This window comes from Desmodus rotundus, chromosome 13 (genome assembly GCF_022682495.2).
Source record: "Desmodus rotundus isolate HL8 chromosome 13, HLdesRot8A.1, whole genome shotgun sequence".
Lineage (NCBI taxonomy): Eukaryota > Metazoa > Chordata > Mammalia > Chiroptera > Phyllostomidae > Desmodus > Desmodus rotundus.
Genome location: NC_071399.1, coordinates 60,105,712 through 60,117,653, shown reverse-complemented (window position 1 = coordinate 60,117,653; position 11,942 = coordinate 60,105,712).

Here is an 11,942-nt window from a genome sequence, read left to right as displayed (position 1 = left end):
CTACAAAAATTACTACTATTAATTCACAGATACAGACCTATGGTTCATCATGTTTATTTCATTCACCCAGTTTTTAAATATTTTGGTTGGTACTAGAATTCAAGCCTTTGGTTCCAATCTCAAATTGTTACTTTCTACCATGCTGCACTTATGATGATTAAAAAATGAAAAGTTATTACTATACACTTTGGAATTATATTTGCCTTACCTTAATTTTATCTTATGACCCTTTTAAAAAAAGTAGACTATAATAAACAAATATCTAAAGTTGCCAAATGACTGTATTTTCATACCTTCTGATAAATGTTACTGTTATTCCATAACACTTGAAGATTTTTAGTTTAGATCAGTCAGCTTCAGATTATTATTATACACTCTCTAATTCAGTGCCCTCTCTCCAGCAGACGGAGCAAAGGTTCTATACAACTCTGGAGAGCTGATTTGAAATTGTTAGAAACTGATGGCTTGGGAGAGTGTCAGTCTTCTTTCAGCCCCAGGCACTGTTAGTGGGTGTAGGACGGAACTGTCCATTCCAGGGATTGTCATACAATTGTCTAACCACTGTAGCTATTGGTCCTTTGTCGCCTGCAGGCCTCCAAATGCCAGAACTTTCTTTGGGTTCATTTGGTGGTTTCTTGAGGACTTTGGTGGTTCAGTTCACTGGCCTGGTGACCTCACTGAGATATAGTCTCTTTCCCCGCTGTTCTCCACGGATGGCTCTACAGGGTGGAGCAAAAGCAGGTTTACAGTTGTGAGTATGCAAAATGCAAAGTTTATTCTTGTATTATTGTTTATTAATTATTGTATTATTTCCTATATGAACAACTGTAAACCTACTTTCCCCCCACATTGTATACCATAAAACCTCTCGCTTCTAAGCTCCTCTCCTTCCATTTGGTGACTGGGAAGTTGTTGTAAGATCCAAATACCTAATGTAACACCTTTTGACTAACGTCGACTTTATGAATCCTTGAATGCTAATTTCTGGGAATGTAAGCTATTCCTGTGCAGCATGCCTCTCAGTTTCACTCTGCTCTGATCATCTTCTGGCCACATCGAGCCCATTTGCTACTTGATCACTTTACTACTTTTAGAAAGAAGGCAGGTACCAGTCTCTAGTTTGAGGGTTGATGGATGGAGTACAATGATGGGATAAATAAGTTAAATGTTCCGTCACTACCAACTTCTCCCTGTGGAGAAAGGGGGAAGAAGTACTTATTTTATGACTTAATGCTCCTCAGGAGGACAGCCTTTCCTTCTTGGTGAAAGGTTACTTTTTGGATACTTATTTAAAATGTAAGATTCTAGGACCATGAATCAAGCTCCCTTTGAGCATGACTATCCAGAATTTAGCATGTTATATTTTTAACTGTGAGCCATCTCAATAGATATCCTTGGGTGAGTTAGTAACCATCTGGTATTTATATAGTACTATGTGTTCAGATGGATAAAAAGATCGATATGCTTTGTGCACATACATAGGTTATATATGATATTCCTTTTTGTGATAATCATACATAAGTAAAGTGATTGTGTATAAATGACTCTTAATGACACTTGGTAGCAAGTATTTATTATTCAGATATAGATCCTAAGAATTGTTGATCTCTATACTTAGAACTGTCCTTAAAATACTTAATAGAACTAACACCAAAGTTTTGTGTGCTAAAAAAATGAAGATTCTAGGACCCCAGCACAATTGAATCAGAACAGAAAAGAGCATACTAGAATCTACATTTAAAAAAAAAAATCAGACATAATTTTCATGCCCATGAAGCTTGAGAATCAGTGATAGAAGCAATGGAGAGAGTTGTTGATGAATTTTGATCAAATAAAAATGAAACAGGACAAAAGTAGTGTTTTTATATTTTTATATTCTAAGTGGCTATGGAAGATGGACCAGAGGAGGGAAAAAGGCTCAATAGTTTGATGGAAGACTCCAGGTAGGGAGTCATGTAATTGTGCAAGTAAGAAGGTAGATTTGTTGATGCCAGCATGAAAGGAAATGACAAATAAGTACAAGAAACATGATGAGTTACAGTGAAATCACAGCACAGAGGGAAGGTGTTAAAGGTGATTCCACGCTCTTCAGCCTGGACGATGGAAACACCGAGACCCCCCTCTTCACAGTGAGCATAACTGCAGAGGAGGATGGTGGCAGCTGCTGCTGCAAATCCATGCTGATCTGTAGGAGGTTTCCTATCCCACACGTGTGAGTCATGCTGGGTTTTGTTATTAGTACATGTACCCACAACAAAGCCCAGCCTCCGCTCTGCATGTGGCGTCTCCCCACCCTGCTTGGGATTTGGAGGCAGAGTTAGAGAGGTTGTAAAGCTCAGCGATGCTGATGCTGCCATGTTCAGGCTCATGTTGGGCTTGAGTTTCTCTTCGATTTTATCCTACAGGTAATTTTATTTCAGAGCGATTTTGAACTGCTCATAATGTAATTTAAATCTTTCGTATTTATATAATGTTTTACAAAATTCTGTCATAAGTGTCATTCTCCCTAATCTTCAAAGGAGCATTCTGAGCTAGACTGAATGGGAGTTATCCTTCTCTTTAAACCCTTGAGGAGAGCTCCAGTGCCTGTCGTTCCTTTATGTGGCACAGGCTTCACTCCCACCCCTCTTCTACCTGGCCTTTAAGGCCCCATTCAAATGTTGCCTCTTTGGAAAGTCTATCCTATTCTCTCTGACAAATTTTTTTTAAAATTTGGGTTGTTCTAGAACTTTCTACAAATTTGTATTATTGGTTTTTATTTCATAGCCCTGTAGTTATTTATTCTCTCTCTCTCTCCCCTTTTCTTTCTTTCTCTAATCAGACAGACTGTGGGTCAAGAAAGATTCTCTGAATCAAGGCTATGATTACATTTGTTCTTAGCTAAAAACAGGAGTGTCAGAGTTGAAAAAGTGTCTATATACTCATCACACCAACTTCTTCTGGTCAAAGAGCCAATGCATTCAATGGGCACGATCAGGCTCCTGTCATATGGTATTAAGTCTTAAAGTCAGGGTGAGAATGAAGCCCAGACAGTACATGAGTCAGTGAAGGCTACAATTAGGGAAGATGAATGAACACACAATCCAGGATTTCTTGATTTTTAGTCCCAAGGGCTTTTTCCTTATCTCAGTCTGTTTTATTTTAGTCAACAGATGGTTGTTGCAGGCATCTCACCTAAGCTCTTTGTAGATTATCCATTGTATTTTAAAATCTGCCTAATCTAATTGTGTTCCATGAAATGTGCTATTCACTGAGTATGTTGTACACAATTCTGATATACTTTTTCCTTTCATCAGTTCAGGAAGTGCTGTGAATGAGCTTTATTAATGCCAGCATACCCCAATGGCTTCCATTGTCATTACCTATGACATTTTACTCTTTTTTGTAGGCGTTTTTAGAAAGCATTCCTAGCTAAATCAGTTTTATCTACAGTTGAATTTAAAACTCGCAGGAACCATTTTAAATGCATTGTGATGGTACAAATAGGCAACATTTTCCTGATTCCCTTCATCATCTAATTTTGTTATGGTGCTGAAAAGAGCTATTGATTGTGTTGGGCATGATTTGCTCTTTATAAAACTACGCTGCTTATTGCTCATGATTTTATCATCCTCCAGATTTTGACAATTTTCATCTCTTTGGTCCTGTTTTATTATGTTACTGTTGATGTTAGACTTACCAGGCCATCATTTCAGGTTCACTTCTCTCGCCTTTTGTCGAATGTGTACTTGTCCTTACGGATTCTAAGATTGCCTCTCGCTACTGTACAGTTGATACGGCAGTGACTGAAATTTCACTAGTTGAGACTTACAAAGTATAGTAAACATGACTATTATAGGAAACTCTCTTTTAAAATGTAAACATTGTGGGAAGTGTGATGTCCCTTTAATACTTTAGTGACAATTACTTTTAACCACCTTGTTTTATATTGAAGGAACATCACGAGGTCACAAAGAACCTTCAGGAAGGGGAGAAATTAAAAGGTGGGGGGAGGAATTGTAGGAGGAACTGAAGGGCATATGTAAGGGTGTCTATGCCAGCTTCTTGACATCTACTATAGAATAAATAACATTTTTTTTCAAGGAAGGGATCTTTGTTTCATATAACTCTTCCACTCTCACCCTCCACAAACATGACTGAAATAAGGCTAGAACAAGAATTAAATACAAAATTGTCATCTATATTAAATTTTAAAAAGAGAAAAGTACTTAAGTCACAAATCAACTTTAGGGCAAATGATACTGGAAGAATACATGTAATTTTAGAATGTCTCTCTTTTTCAGAAGAAGAGTATGGATTTTCTGTAATAATGATAGTTAACGTTTATTGAAAACATTGTACACATGTTTCTTATTTAATTCTCCTGATAAGCTTATAGGGTAGATGCGCTAAGTGTCCACCTATGAGAAAACTGAAGCATGGAGAGGTCACTTGTCCTTTGAAACAAATCACAAGGCAGGGAGGCTGGATTCAGACCCAGGCAGTCTGGCGGCAGAGCCCATCTGTCGTCTTCAGCACTGTCCTCTGCGCTCAGGTGCGTGGTGACAGACAGCGTTCATGTTCTCTTCTGTACTCTTCATTTTCTGTCATAGCCTTGGAGAGATTTGGGCTTCAAACTTCACTTACACCCTCTTGTTCTACTTTGTTTTGTCTATTTGTTGTTTTTTTTGGCATAGTCTTTCAAACTGTAATTTGTAAAGTGTTGAGGAAAAAATGGCCTTATTACATAATGAGGGTGGTTTTTACAAAAGCCTGTGGAAGAAGTTAAAAATCTCTCCAGCTGAGCAAGCATTCTTAATAGGAAAATAGAGACTGCAGTGGAACTTTACTAATTTAAATGAACATATGCAAATTCTTTATGATATTTTCTGGTGAAGGAGTATGGAATGTTAGCCATGTTTGTTGGTAAAAACAACAAATCTTTATTTAATAATGTCTAGAGTTTGGAAATCACCATTCTAGGTACTGTTAGAAATCTCAAGAAGTAGAAAAGCTAACAACCTTCTACTCAGTCTTGGTTACACATAGTTCTATTTGTGTTTTTATTTAGTTATTCATTCACCTATTCATTCATTTATTTGTTCATTCGTTTGTTGGATAACTCATTCATTCATTCATTCATTCATTCATTTAACAAATGCTTGTGAGACCCCATTGGATATCTGTTAACTACAGGATATCTACTTCCATAGAATAAGAAGTAGAATAGAATAAAATAATGTTACATTTATCTCTGAAAGAGCTGTAATACATCTGGAATTGGAAAGAAATGTCTAGCTACTATACATATATATATATACACACACACACACACAGATATAGATATAGAAATATATGCAACAAGCACTGTTTGGCCTTAAAAGAAATTTCTTATATTATCAATTCAAGTGTTTACTTTCCCTGAGTGTATGTATCATGTCATGAGTAGTTTTTCTTCCCTATCAAAAGTATAATTTAATGGTTAATTATTGCTGAAGCGTATTAATATTGGCTGAAAGATGAGGATGGTCTTATCAATAAAATAATTTGCTATGTAAATATATCAGAAATTGTTCCCAGCTGTATTAGGAGTAGAGATCAAATACCTCCTGTTCAATTTGATTACTCAGAACTCAGAGTATAAATGAAGAAGCTATTACCAAGATGAAACAGGTTCATCATAATTTTTTACAACCTCATTTTTATCTTTTGTATGTATTACAATTTGGCACTTTAAATTTTGCCTAGAACACTAGAAAAAATTGGAATTATATAATTATATGTCAATCTGATCCATTAAAATTGTGACTAGAACCTTTCTTAGGAACCTAAATATAATTTTCTAATGTATCAAATTTTAGAAAATTATTGTCATTTTCATTTTTCTTCTCCACAGGAGTAGATAGAATCCATTTGTATAATTATACTGGTCAACATACTACATTATTTTTCATGGTTTTTATAATTTTCGATTATTTTGTTTACACGAATAAGCTTATTAAGACATTTTATTTGTATGTACAAAGACTCCCATAAGCCACTCTTTACAGACTCCATCTTCTATTCCCTTTGTGAAAATATAAAGTCCTTACAGCTGCTTTAGAGATATGAAAAGCTCCGATTTGTTTAAAAAAGCTTCAGAGCACATAGGCAATGTTTAAAGAGGCTTTTGGCAAAATAAAAAGTAGAAAGCTTTTAAAGCAGATGTAGGAAATCTGTCAACCGAGAAGCAAGTCCAAGATGGCAATGTGCATTCGAAAACCGGCCAGCTTGGGTCATCAGTTGCTTCTTGAGGTTGGTCAGACAGCTGGAGTATTCTTGTTATTGACTGAGGGTCCTTATTAAAGAGCAGGAAATTCAGTCCTGTCTTCAGGGTCCTCCAAAAAGCTTTGCTAAATAACTGCCATGGCCCAAGTTTCAGGAAAAGCCAATAACCATAGCTGCTCTCTCACATACACTCTGCCAAGGCAATGAGAACAGATTTCTAAGGCCTCTTTAATCATCAAAGATAATTAAAATTATGTTTTCATATTTTTATTTCTGTATAAAAATACTCCTTTCACTTTGACGTATTAGTTTAGTGTTCTGAAAATATTATATTTGCACATATAAAGCTTTCACTAACAGTATGATAGCTGATACTAGTTTTTCTTATTCCACATTTATGGAATGTTGATTTGTTCTGTGCTAGATACTGTGGAAGATATAAAAAGTTATATCTTAAAGAGTATGCTCACTTTTGGGAAGTAAGGAAACATACACATGAGTAATTAAATAGCAATGGAAGTAAATCTAAAAAAAATATACTGAGTCCTTTATGTTAGACTACGCATATACTTACATACCAAAGTGATTTGCATAGGAACAATAATCTTAGTACATTACAGTAGGAGAAAGAAGTGGTTTAGCGACCATTCAAGTTTTGAAAAAAACAAATTAAGATTTATTTTTTGTCTTGCTACTTACAAGTTGACTTACTTTGATTTCCCTGAGATAATTCTTACCCTTCAGGGTTCTTTCAACTATTGAGAAAACAAAGGCCAAGTGTCAGGCTTAATAAAGTTGGGCTTGCCATTTTTTGTTGTTGTTGTTAAGTGAGACAACATGCACTCATGTGGAGGACCATGTAGACTTGAGAGGTTTTTTAATAGCCTTTCTTTGTCAAGAGCAGCAAGAGAGAAAAGAAAGTAGAGAGGGGCCGTCAATAGGCAAATATTGAAAAAGTTTAAGGAAGTGAGAAAGGATGACTAGATGACAGAATGTCCTCTAGTTCGGTGTGACTCAGAATGTGGTTGGCAGACTACAGGTGGCTCATACACTACTTTTACTGAAGTTAGTCTGGAAACTGAGGGTTAAGAGTTTAGAACTTTTCACATCAATTTGACATAGTAATTCTATATAATGTAATAAAATTTAGTAAAATTTGGGGGTTTTATTTTTTATGCCTTCATGTTTTCTTTTCGTTTTTCTAATTATTCATTTTTATTGAATTTTGTATATGTATCAATCTGCATTTGGTTTTTCAGCTCAAGTAGTTTGAAAAGCCCTGTATTAGTAAACAATTTAGGTTTCACTCATTGAAAGTTGATATATAGCACAGTGACATTTTTTAAACTAACTTCATAGTTCCTATTTCTTTTCAACTCTGTCGTATACATATTTTTATTGTCAATGTGATGTTGGTAGTTGGGGCTTTGAGAATTTTATGCCACCAGCTTGTCTATGGCTGCTTGAATCAAGGACTTCCAGGAGGCAGAGGAAATACAGAGAATTTTTGCCAGTGTCATAGGTGAGATGGAAAACTTGTAAATAAATTGATAAAGAATTAGTAGTGCAAAAAAAAAAAAAAGTATAGCCGTAGTCCAGCAAACAGCATTGAGGCAAATGCCAGACCCTATAGAATACTTGTAAGACCATGGGTACCTTGATTCATTCTGGCCTGTGTGACTCACATAAACACCAGCAATCAGCCTTTCCTTCCCTGGTGACCTATATAACCCATCTTAGAATCTGGTAAATAACTTGGGGAAGTGAAGACCAAAGAAGAAATATCTGACATTGTAAGTACACCAGGTGGAAAGGACAGGAAACACATCTGCGAACAAAATTTCTCTGTTTACTGCTCTCATTTCCTACTAACTTCCAGCTGCCCTTCCTTTATTTGTGTGTGTGCATGTGTGTGTAAAGCACACATACATGCACAACTGATCTTAGACTCCTACTAGATTGTAGATATCAGGAGTCCAGGATGAGCTATTTTTAATGTGGTTGCTGAAAATCAGGAAGGTCAGCACTAAACATGCAGATTATAGATTGCAAGTAAATTGTCGATGAATGATTAATTTTACTCCTTTCTTTTCAAAGGAAAAACATAGTTGGCAAAAGTATTTGTCTATCAATTTTAACCTTACATTTTTAAAGGATTTTCAATAACTTAAAAAATACATTTATTACCTTATCAAATGCTTTTAATATCATATGATGTCACCTTTAACAGGAACCTAATCAACAAAACAAACAAGCAAGCAAAATATAACCAAAGACACTGAAATTGAGAAAAGGCCGACGGTGACCAGAGAGGAGAGGGAAGGGAATTTCAGGGGTGAAGGTTTGTAGGAACAATTATAAAGGACACATGGACAATAACAGGGGGTGGGGTGGGGTGGGGTGGTAGAAATGGGACGGAGGTAGGGAGGGCTGGGGGTTAGGCTGGGGTGGGGGGGAAAGGCAGAGATCTGTACTTGAATAATAATAAAATTAGAGAATAAAAAAATAAGTAAAACCCACAAAAATACATTTATTACCATTACATTTGGGGGGGAAAGATTTTTTTCAGGTGCCTTTCTTGAATAAGTAAAGACCAAAGGTAGAGTGACTTAATTATAGAATCCCCCCAAAATTGTTTTAGCATTGTTCATTATCTTAAGTTTTGGTTTAGAGATAACTGCAGATTCACATGCAATTGTACAAAATAATATAGAGAGATTTTATGAATGTTTCACTCAATTTCCCCCCAAGGGAACATCTTGCATCACTGTAGTACAATATCACAACCAGGGGATGGACATTGATGCAATCCGTACAGCTTATTCAGATTCATCACTTTTACATGCACTCTTTGTGTGTATGTGTGTACTTATTTATTTTTATTATCATTTTTTTCCAATTTTTAAATTATTTTATTGTTCTTCAATTACAGTTGTCTGCATTTTTTCCCCACCTCTTTACCCCACCCCAGCCAAACCCTCCTCCCTCCCCTGTTTCCGTCCTCCCCCTTGATTTTGTCCATGTGTCCTTTATAGTAGCTCCTGTAAACCTCTCTCCCCACTATCCCCTCCCCACTCCCCTCTGGCTATTGTTAGATTGTTCTTAACTTCAATGTCTCTGGTTATATTTTGTTTGCTTTTTTCTTCTGTTAATTATATTCCAGTTAAAGGTGAGATCATATGGTATTTGTCCCTCACCGCCTGGCTTATTTCACTTAGCATAATGCTCTTCAGTTCCATCCATGCTATTGCAAAGGGTATAAGCTCCTTCTTTCGCTCTGCTGTGTAGAACTCCATTGTGTAAATGTGCCATAGTTTTTTGATCCATTCATTTGCTGATGGGCACTTAGGTTGTTTCCAGTACTTGGCTATTGTAAATTGTGCTGCTATGAACATTGGGGTGCACAGGTTCTTTTGGATTGGTGTTTCAGGGTTCTTAGGGTATAATCCCAGCAGTGGAATTGCTGGGTCAAAGGCAGTTGCATTTTTAGTTTTCTGAGGAAATTCCATACTGTTTTCCACAGTGGCCTCACCAGTCTGCATTCCCACCAACAGTGCACTAGGGTTCCCTTTTCTCTGCATCCTCTCCAACATTTGCTTGTTGAATTGTTTATGCTGGCCACTCTGACTGGTGTGAGATGGTACCTTGTTGTGGTTTTAATTTTCATCTCTCTGATGGCTAGTGATGCTGAGCATCTTTTCATATGTCTCTGGGCCCTCTGTATGTCTTCTTTGTAGAAGTGTCTATTCAAGTCCTTTGCCCATTTTTTAATTGGGTTGTTTGTTATGGGGAACCATTCCAAGCATGGGAAATGTGACCCAGCCACCACTGGGAAAAGCCAGTGGAGAGCAAGGTTGGTGGGCAGGACCAACATCCATAGATAGGTTTTCACGGGGGGAATCAGGCTCTCATTGTACCTAGGCCTCTTTAAGACTTGTTTTTTGCTAAAACTCCCTCACCTTGAATTGAGGCAGCAAACTGCATATCTTTAAAGTAACTTCCTAAAATCTATGCTGAACCTTCCAAGGACCAGTGTAACCAGCTTAACCACTTTTCCCTTTACATTTGCAAATATCCTTCCTCTTTTATGTAATTAGCAACACCCACTCCTTTGTTTTCTGTAACCGCCTAAAGTGAACCTGTGCATAGTAAATGAGGATAATCCTCAATGTAATGTGCCCAGAAAAGCAATAAAAAGCCTGTCAAGGCAAGGGTCAGGGTGCTCCCCTCTCAAGAGAGTGGCCAAGCCCTCCCTTTTCCTCCACAGGACTCAGTAGTCCATGTGTATTTGTCTATTGTTGCCACAACACCGGATCCTGCAGGCCGGGATCCACATCAGTTTGTCTTCCTGGAGTGGAGTCGTGTGAGTTCTTTATATATTTTGGAGATCAGGCCCTTGTCTGAGGTATCATTGGCAAATATGTTTTCCCATACTGTTGGTTCTCTTTGTATTTTAATGCTGTTTTCTTTAGCCATGCAGAAGCTCTTTATTTTGATGAGGTCCCATTTGTTTATTTTTTCCTTTATGTCCCTTGCTTTAGAGGACGTGTCTGTGAGGATGTTGCTGCGTGGAATGTCTGAGATTTTCCTGCCAATGTTTTCTTCTAAGACTTTTATGGTGTTACGACTTATATTTAAGTCTTTTATCCACCTTGAATTTATTTTAGTGTATGGTGTAAGTTGGTGATCGAGTTTCATTTTTTTGCACATAGCTTTCCAGATCTTCCAACACAATTTGTTGAAGAGGCTGTTTATGCTCCATTTTATGCTCCTGCCTCCTTTGTCAAATATTAATTGACCATAAAGACTTGGGTTTATTTCTGGGCTCTCTGTTCTGTTCCATTGGTCTATATGCCTGTTTTTATGCCAGTACCAGGCTGTTTTGATTACAGTGGCCTTGTAATACAGTTTGATATCAGGTATTGTGATCCCTCCTGCCTTGTATTTCTTTCTCAAAATTGCTGCAGCTATTCGGGATCGTTTATGGTTCCATATGAATTTTTAAAATGTTTGTTCTATATCTGTGAAATATGTCATTGGTACTCTAATAAGGATTACATTGAATCTATAAATTGCTTTGGGTAGTATGGCCATTTTGATGATGTTAATTCTTCCAATCCATGAGCATGGTGCATGCTTCCATTTGTTTGTGTCTTCCTTAATTTCTTTCTTCAGTGTTGTGTAGTTTTCTGAGTACAGGTCTTTTACCTCCTTGGTTAGGTTTATTCCTAAGTACTTTATTTTCCTTGTTGCTATATCAAATGGGATTTTTTTTTCCTGATTTCTGTTTTTGTTCTTTCATTGTTGTACAAGACTGCCTTTGATTTCTGAGTATTGACATTGTATCTGGCTGTTTTGCCAAATTCATTTATTAGGTCAAGTAGATTTTAGGTGGAGTCTATAGGATTTTCCACGTACACTATCACGTCATCTGCAAACAGTGACAGTTTCATTTCTTCCTTTCCAATTTGGATGCCTTTTATTTCCTTTTCTTGTCTGATTGCTGTGGCTAGGACTTCCAATACTATGTTAAATAGGAGTGGTGAGAGAGGGCATCCATGTCTTGTTTCTGATCTTAGTGGGAAAGCTCTAAGTTTTTGCCCATTGAGTATGATGTTGGTCTCTCATGTATGGCCTTTATTATGTTGAGGAAAGCTCCCTCTATTCCCACTTTGCTGAGTGGTTTTATCATAAAT